This window comes from Halyomorpha halys, unplaced genomic scaffold, assembly GCF_000696795.3.
Source record: "Halyomorpha halys isolate HHAL.00 unplaced genomic scaffold, Hhal_1.1 Scaffold24.1, whole genome shotgun sequence".
NCBI classification, from domain to species: Eukaryota; Metazoa; Arthropoda; class Insecta; order Hemiptera; family Pentatomidae; genus Halyomorpha; species Halyomorpha halys.
In genome coordinates, this window is record NW_027107648.1 from 481,533 (window position 1) to 490,240 (window position 8,708).

Below are 8,708 nucleotides of genomic sequence, written 5' to 3' on the forward strand. Positions count from 1 at the left end.
AATAATATTTTGATATAATAAATAAATAATATTTGAAAAATATTTGAATTGTATGAAGATTTTCTGGGTGGTGGTCAATAAAGGTACCAAAATAGTAGAAGAAAACTATTTAACTAACGTTTCGTCCCACTTTGTAGGGCTTCGTCATTGACATATTTATTTTAATGTTCTGTCAATTCATACAAAATTTGTATCGTATCTTGTTTTCATTTAGCCTTGACGAAACTCTTAAACTAAAACTAGTACTATATATCATGTTTTTGCGAAAAATCCGTACGTGATGGAAGAAAACGGAGTTCATTTTCGGTTTTAGCACATAAAAAAAAACATAATGATCAATAAAAATCATCAAATACGTTTTTTGGTTGTTGACATCAATTATTATTATTTAACAGAGCTTCTTTAAAATTGTGAAAACAAATACACAAAAATATTTGACGAAATATAGCCAGAATAATGAACTCTTCTAAGTTGGAATAGATCCAAATTCATCCTTCAAGTAAAATGTCTACAGGCTGCAGGCGAAATTCTTTCTACGATTTGCAGTAGCTTCTCTTTTGGCAGTAATCCATAATCATCTATATCTTTGGATTGACAAAATACGTTAGACAGTAATTTATCGATATTAATTAAGACGGTAATTTATCGATCTGGTACACCGTACATTGAATTTTGAATATTTAGACAAAGAAGAGTAAGGTTAATAAACATGAATACAATCATATTCACAGGTACACTTAATTGGGTAAAAATCTGGCGGTCGAGCGTGATTCTGACCAAGACAGCTCCTTGTACAACTGTTGGCCTAGTAAGGACGGCACTTCTGATTCTTCATGGCTTCCAGAGATACAGATTTAATTTTTATTTTATAAACAGTTGTATCAAAATAAAAAATAGGACTAAAAAATAAAAATGTTTAATCTTATTAGGAATAAATTAAAATTAAATAAATGTTTAGTCGTAAATATTTAACCGAATAAGAAAATGGTCTAATAAAAATTTATTCGAATAAATATTTAATCGAATAAAAACTGAGCAACAAAACATTTAAAAAATGTTTTATACAGAACAACGTACGGATTATTAAAAAAAAGTTTTATGATAAAGAATAAGAGAAGACAAAAGTGTTGTATGAAGTATGCCTTCAATTTAAAGCCAGGCACAACTTCACTCTTGATTGTCGGGTTGGATTGGAGTGGACTGAACATTGTAATGAAAAGAAAACATGATATAATGAAAAGAACATCTATTGCATGAGTTACAGGTGTTGTAGGGGTGGCCGAAACAGAACATTCATTGTTAGGTGTGTTAATTAACTTTGAGTGATTGGTCTATGTAAAACTTAAGATATGTTTATTAATGATGGTGATGAGCGTTGTGAACTATATTGAATTATGTGGACTTATTCCATGCTTCCCTTTTCCTCTCCGCATTCCTATGTGAGGTACTCCAGGATATCTACTCTCTCATAGTTGATTTTTACTAATAAGAGAGAATAAAAAAAGATTGCTTCTAGAAAAGAAAATGGCTCTCTCATCCACAAGTTTTTTCTTCTTCCCACAGAGGCCGCTGGAGAAGGCAAGCTTTTGCTGTTGGCATATAGGGGCCCATCCAATTTAAACTTTCGGTTCTCTAAAAATATAATAACAACAATCTTTATTTTAAAGAAATCATCAAATAAAAAAAGTTTATTGCAACTTAACCACTAATTGAAAAAAAAATTGAAATCGATAGCATTTTCATTTTCTGCATCTAAAAAAAACATCTTCGTTTCATTTGAAATGACAGATTTCACATGTAAGGCAAATTAGTAAAATAACTTTATAAAATAAAGTTATAATAAATATAATCCACTTTCATCACACTTGATTATCCTTTCACGAAATAAATATCTATTTGTTTTTGTTTCTTTGTAAGCAGTGAAACCCCTGTCCCAAAAAGCTTCAGGTGCAGCTATGAGGTACACATCGATCTACTTTTTTTACTATATTTTTTAAATATAATATGAGGTAACCCTGTTGAAGATTAATGACGCATGAGTTCCTATACTATATCTCTTTGTTTGTAACATCTTTGTTTTCTGTTACCTTCCTATTTTATGTTTTTATGGTTGGTTGTTACTAAATACAGTTGTTCCTTTTACAAGTGTTGCTTTGTTATTGTTGTTGATTGTTGCTTAAAGGCGTAAAACCCTCTGGTCATCAACGCCTATGGCATGATAAAAGTAAAAAATTAAATAAAATAAAATCAAAAATAAAAATAGAAAAATAAATAGATAAAAAAAAAATCGAAGAGGAGTTATAATTTATAAAGAAGGCGATTTGCTTTTAAGAATTCAAACACCAATGCAACTGTAGATTCCTCATCTGTGAGTGCTTCTGACAAATTTGGGGTCAGTCCCATCCTGTTTATTATTGGCAAATAGTGAGTACATTCTTCAAAAATATGTCAAATCGTAAGAATGGACTGACAATATTTGCACGTTGGAGGTGGTAGTTTTTGGATCAGGTGAGAGTGCGTGAGGAGAGTATGACCTATTCTCAAGCGGGTTAGAGCAATTTCCTCCGTACGGCTGTTGACCATGGTTTTACTGATCGCTCTATTTCTTTTAATTTACTCGGAGAGCTTTCATCCCACTTGGCCTGCCATTTTTCTAATATTTGTAATTTAAGAGGTGTTCTGCAGTGGTAAGAACGGCGGTGCCTCGGCCAGGGAGCGTGAGTGCCTCTCTGGCAGCTTACAATTTCTTTGTAGCTAGTTGCTTTGTATTCAGCCTGTGTCAGATTTCCTTCATAGAATTTAACAAATCCATAGCGATGGTGATGTTTGCCTATGCATACTTACTTCTCGGGAGCATTCCTAATATCAACTCATCTTACCTAGAATATATAAACTGATTTATATATAATATAGAAATATATATATGTATATATATATATATAAATAAAATAAAAGTGAGAGAAAAAAGGAACTGAAAAAAATATATCTATTTTCATTCGATAACGGTAAGTGAAATTAATTTATGTGATAAAAATTAAACTATTCATAAATATATTCGTACATATTTATATTCTGGAGGTAATCAAATATTTCCGGAATGTGATGGCTATTATCGTTCAATAATGTTGCCAATGATATGGTAATCCGCTGTATATTAAATGCCTGCAGACTGTCAGTATAAGTTTAACAGTTAGTGCTACATTACACTGTCTACATGTTCCTCACAGTAAGTATTCATAAGTACAGTTCGTAGTCTGGTCGGCACTACTTCGTATCGTCTGCAGATTTGGGTTGATGTCTTCCATAGAGGTACTGTACTCTTAATATGATTTGTTTTTTATGGTGATGGTCCAAGTTGCCTGCCATTTATTTGATATTTGTATTGTCATGAGAGGATAGAGGTCCCTGTGGGGGCAATCTAAGCAGTCAGGTGGCGGGTACAATGATATAGCTTAGGCTTTTTTACTTTATCAATGGCCTTTAAGTGTCGACATACTTGTACTCAGTTGTGCTTTAACTGTTTGGTAAGGGATTTCTTCCATAGACCTCTTTTAGAAACAAGAAGCTTATTATACGTAACTTATTTTAAAAGGTTATATATTTATTTTTATTTATTAAATATTTATATTTATTAATTTTAAAATAAACATAGTATTTCAAAATAAGGATATGATGTGACATTAATGAGGAAAACGACAAAATCTACAAAAATAAAGTAAATTTTAAAGATGACAAATTAGTATTGTTTCATGGAAAGTTATTAAGTTGTCAAGTTATAGATACACTCGGAGGTTCAATGCCTATAATACCAAAAGTCCTTGTCTTTAAACCTAACTTTGACAAAATAAAAATCTTCAAGGTCGAACGGGATCGTAATTATCCCATACACGTTTCTACCGACCATCCGGTTCTTCATCAGCCTTATGGTCGAATGGCAGACTAGACTGATGAACATCACTCCCTAATGTGGAACATATCCTGAAGGATTACTCCCTAGCAGACATTAGCTAGATAAATCAGATTCCCAAGGGGCCTGTCCTTGCAAACCACGGGTAACATAGCTCACGGCGCCAATTATACGCTGGTCCAATGCCAACAGATTAAAGAATGGCATAGCGGGGATCGATTACACGACATCCAACTATTAAGCGAAAGCAGTTAGATCGAGTGAAAATTACCTTGAAGATAGATCGATATAACTCGAGTCTTCAAGATCGATTGTGGCGATTTATCTCCAAATAAGATAGGATTCAGTAATGTATATTTTGTCGAGTAGTGTGGTGGACTTGAGCCAACTTTATATAAAAGTTATGCCAGTTATGTTATTTTTATCTTCAAGACACAAAAGAGTGCATGCGATTTCATTGCTCGATTTATTTTCTGACTGCTAGCTGAATGACGAGCCATAACTTACACCACTTTGAACCCAATAAGGAAGGAATTTTACTTCTATTTTCAAAACAAATGTATGCTAAGAATGGACGTTTATGGTTTTTAAATTACTTTTGAGTTATTTAGCAGAATTCTTACTTCCAACTTTTATTTTTGTTAATTTTACTTTGATAAAATATTCTTTCCAACTTTTCGGACTACCCGTCAATCTTCAGGTGTTGATTATCTTTTTATTGTTGTTTTATCTTCTTTTTTTTCCTTCTTTTTTGCACAAATATTCTTAAATAGGTTTAATCAAAATTTTATCATATTTTAATTTTTTGAAATTATAAATTGTTAATGATTTCACCGTTCAAGTATAAAATGAATATATTAACACCATCATCATTAAAGATATATAATTTTAAAGATTTCCGATTGCCCTACAGTATACTTTAATAATGTGCCTCTTACCCCTATAGAACAGATTTGTTATCTTGGACTACCCCTTGACAAACGACTAACCTGGAATCCTCACACAAAACTGAAAAGACAGGAAACTGCACGCAGATTCCGACTATTATAGCACTTACTAGACAAACGGTCTAAAATTTCGACTAATCACAAAAGAATCATTCATATGAATATAATAAGGCATATTTGGAATTTTGAAGTTGAGGTTTGGAGCTCAACTTAAACATCGAATCCATATGACAATAATAAGGCCTATCTGGACATACGGAGTTGAACTTTGGGGCTCCACTAAACCTTCGAATTGCTCTCGTATCCAATCCTTACAATCCAAAATCCTTCGTAAAATCCTCAATGCTCCTTATTTTGTTACTAATAAAACCATCCATAGAGACCTAAATGTTCCACATGTAACCGATCTAGCCCGAACGAGATATCACTCCTTCCATTATAAACTCCCAAACCCACTAGTTTCTAACCATGCTTCCTCTTCCATTCCTGACAATCCTCCGAGGCGCCTGAAAAGAAGATGGCAACGAGACCTGGTAATGTAAAATGTCATTACAGTGCTACCAATGTGTAGTTTCTCTAAACGCCTGTAACACTCCAATTTAACTGAGATCAGATTTGCTAAATGTACAGTTGTAAATAGCAATAAATAAATATTTTAAAAAATTTAAAGATTTAAAATTTAGCAAAATTTTGGTGGGAAATCGCACAAAAAGTGACCATCAAATAACTATTTAAGGATATCGATAAAAAAAAAAAGAAAATAGGAAAAAACTCAAGATATAACAATAATCAATAAAGGATCAGCACCAGAGGATGGACGGGTAGTCTGATACGTCGGAAGAAATATTTAGTAAATGTAAAATTAATAAAAAATAAAAGTTTGAAGCAGAAAGGATACTAAATAACCCAAAAGAAAAAAACCCAGAAGATATCACAAATTGGCGCCTTTGAATAAGAAACACAATTTAATTATTTTAAATCAAAATAATTTTAATAGAAAAAGATTCACTAAATTGAAAAAAAATAAAAATTTAAAACATTTTTGCCCAAACTAAAAATAAAAATCTGTACAACCCATGAAGGTCAGAGGTGCAGTACTTTGTAAGGAAGTAATACCAACGCTTGTGCAAATCACAACCCAGCTCGACCGTTAAACTTTTCCCCAATTAAGGGTATCTATTACATATGTGAGTCTACCCTATGGGTAACAGTAACAGCATTAATAATATTTGTAACAGTTCTCAAATAGAGTTTACACCAAAGTGCTTTACCACTAAGCTAACCCCCTCTCCATTCTTGCTAAAACTTATTTTTAAAAACAATTTATCATATTTATATAAAAATAGCCTCTTCATGATGATTTAAAACTTCGGTAATGTTTGGTCCTGATAAATGACATGAGATGAAAAAGCAACCAAAGAAGTTTTTAAGCAAACTATGCAACAAAAGAAAAATGAGAAATTGATGCATTATAAAGTATCTTGGCAAAGAATCAACGGAATAATACCGCTATTGAGTTCATCTAAATACTCAAACCTACAAACATGGATACTACAAAAAGAAATCTAATATTTGCCATTCACTATATCATCTAGCAAATTAAAGTTATATCCAAAAAGATGGTTCATAAGTCAGTAGAAAAGTCGGCATTACCGCTATTTTTGAGTTTATTCCTTTAAGATTTTTTTCATAATTTTTTTTTTCCTGAAGTAAGCTAAAATTGTTAAAAAATAAAAATAAACTTCTCATTTGTATTCTTCTACTATAGTCGTTTCTCGTTAAGAGTTCGCTTCAAAAGCACTAATTGTTATCTATATTGGTCACCTCTAATGATTTAACGTGGCATTGGACGTTCAATTCATTCTTTATTTTAAGAGATGGTCGGGGGGAGAATTTTCTTCCTATAACTATCTGATGAAGACCTGAAAATTAGGTCGAAACGTCGGCACAAATAAATAATTCTTTTGTTTATTTGTGTTTTTTCTGCTGACCACACCCCCCGACCATCTTCTTCTCTTATATGTCTACGGTCAACAGTTTTCACCTCATTCTTTATTTTATTTTTTTGGTTGGAAATTGTATATTCGATGTATAGTCTAAAATAGCAAACGATTGATTTCAATATTTTGTTCCTTTTATTTATAAAGAGAAGAGAATTTAGCAAAAAAATATTATAACCTTTTCTTACTAAGTTAACAAAACATTTCTTTTATAGATTAAATTATAATTTTAATAATTGTTTATAAATATATAGTGACACGATCAATTAAAAGCATTTTTCATTTTAAAATTAATATATAAATTTTATAATGTGTATCACCAAATTAGAACACTATGATAATATTGCATTACTATAATCTTTCTCATGAGATAACGAAACCTCGAATGGGCTTCGTATCAGCAGCAGAGACCATACAGATAATAACAGTACTGGGCAAAAATTAGTTATAACTAAAACTATTACTAAATTGTGATGGATATGATTTCCTCCACTTTTGCACTGTTTGTATTGCAACTGCAGAGATTTGAAACACCCAGCAACTTCTTCGTCCATATAAAAAGGTCCCTTTGACAGAAGGGGCAAGTTTAAGAGATAATTTCTTTGTTATAGAAACTTCTATAGAGAGGGAATGCCTAGAAGAACCAGTCGTTGGACCTAATCTATGGAAATTGGTCTTTGAAGAGTTGCTGGGAGTGAAACAGTAGAAGCTACAGTGCATTCCAGTGTTTACTTTGCATTGTATTTTCTTATTTTCCTACATATTCAACCGCCCTGAGGATTATTTATTTAACTCAAAAAGGATGGCGAGATTTTTTTTAGTCCATCAAGGCTCCCAAAAAATTCCTTCAACCCAGGATTGATACCACGGTGAAAAACGTTTGAGAAGCAATGCATTAGAGCATATCGGAGTGTATCTAACGCCGCGGTGTAGGTTTATAGCTGGAGTTCCTCTCGACCTTCTGCAAGAAGACATGTTGAAATAGACATACCAAAAAGATATCTCAGCAGGTCTTCCAGAAAATCTCCTAGTAAGAATACCAGAAAATAGAAAACCATTGTCAAGGAAGAAACGATAGCAAAGTGGAACCAGTGTTAGTCGCTAACCTCCAATGGATCTACCTTGAGGAAATACTTTTCCACCGTCCTGTCTCGGTTAGAAGCTAACTGGATCCTCCTGGACCACTGGATCTCCAAATTTCAGAAGGGGAATAGAGCCTGAAATTTTGAGCCAAGCTTCACATCGCCATGGGATGGATGTCGAACCCCCATGCAAGCTGTTGAGCACATAATTGTTATTTGCACCGCCTGGAAGCACAAAGGGCTAAACTGCTGAGGGAAACTAGACTCCAGGTTCTCAAGGAGGAGGATTTTCTAATTTCCATATAGATAATAAATTTTTTAATCGATCGCTATTTTCAAGAAAAATGTTGGTGGAACATCATCCAGGAGTAATCTATGACTCAGACATCGATGGTGGTTAATATTAAACAGCTGCAAATATAACGATATATATTTTTTTTCCTTAAAGCAGTAGTAGAAGAAATTTAGTTTTTCGTTTGTTCACCATACATGCCAAACATGGAACTTCTGCAAATAGCTGTATTACTCAAAAGACAGGGGAAGGTGTACAGAAATAAGAGAGAGAAATACTTTATTTATCTATGCTGCCTAAATACATCAGGTTGCTATCTCACACAGCATACTTATCAATCCGTAATCGGACATATATAAACTACATATACATGGTATAATCAGAAAAAAAGAGATACAATAATAAAATATAATAAACAATTTTTTTTTCCTACAGTTTCCTTTTACATTCAATTTCGGTCTGTACAACAAATACAAATGT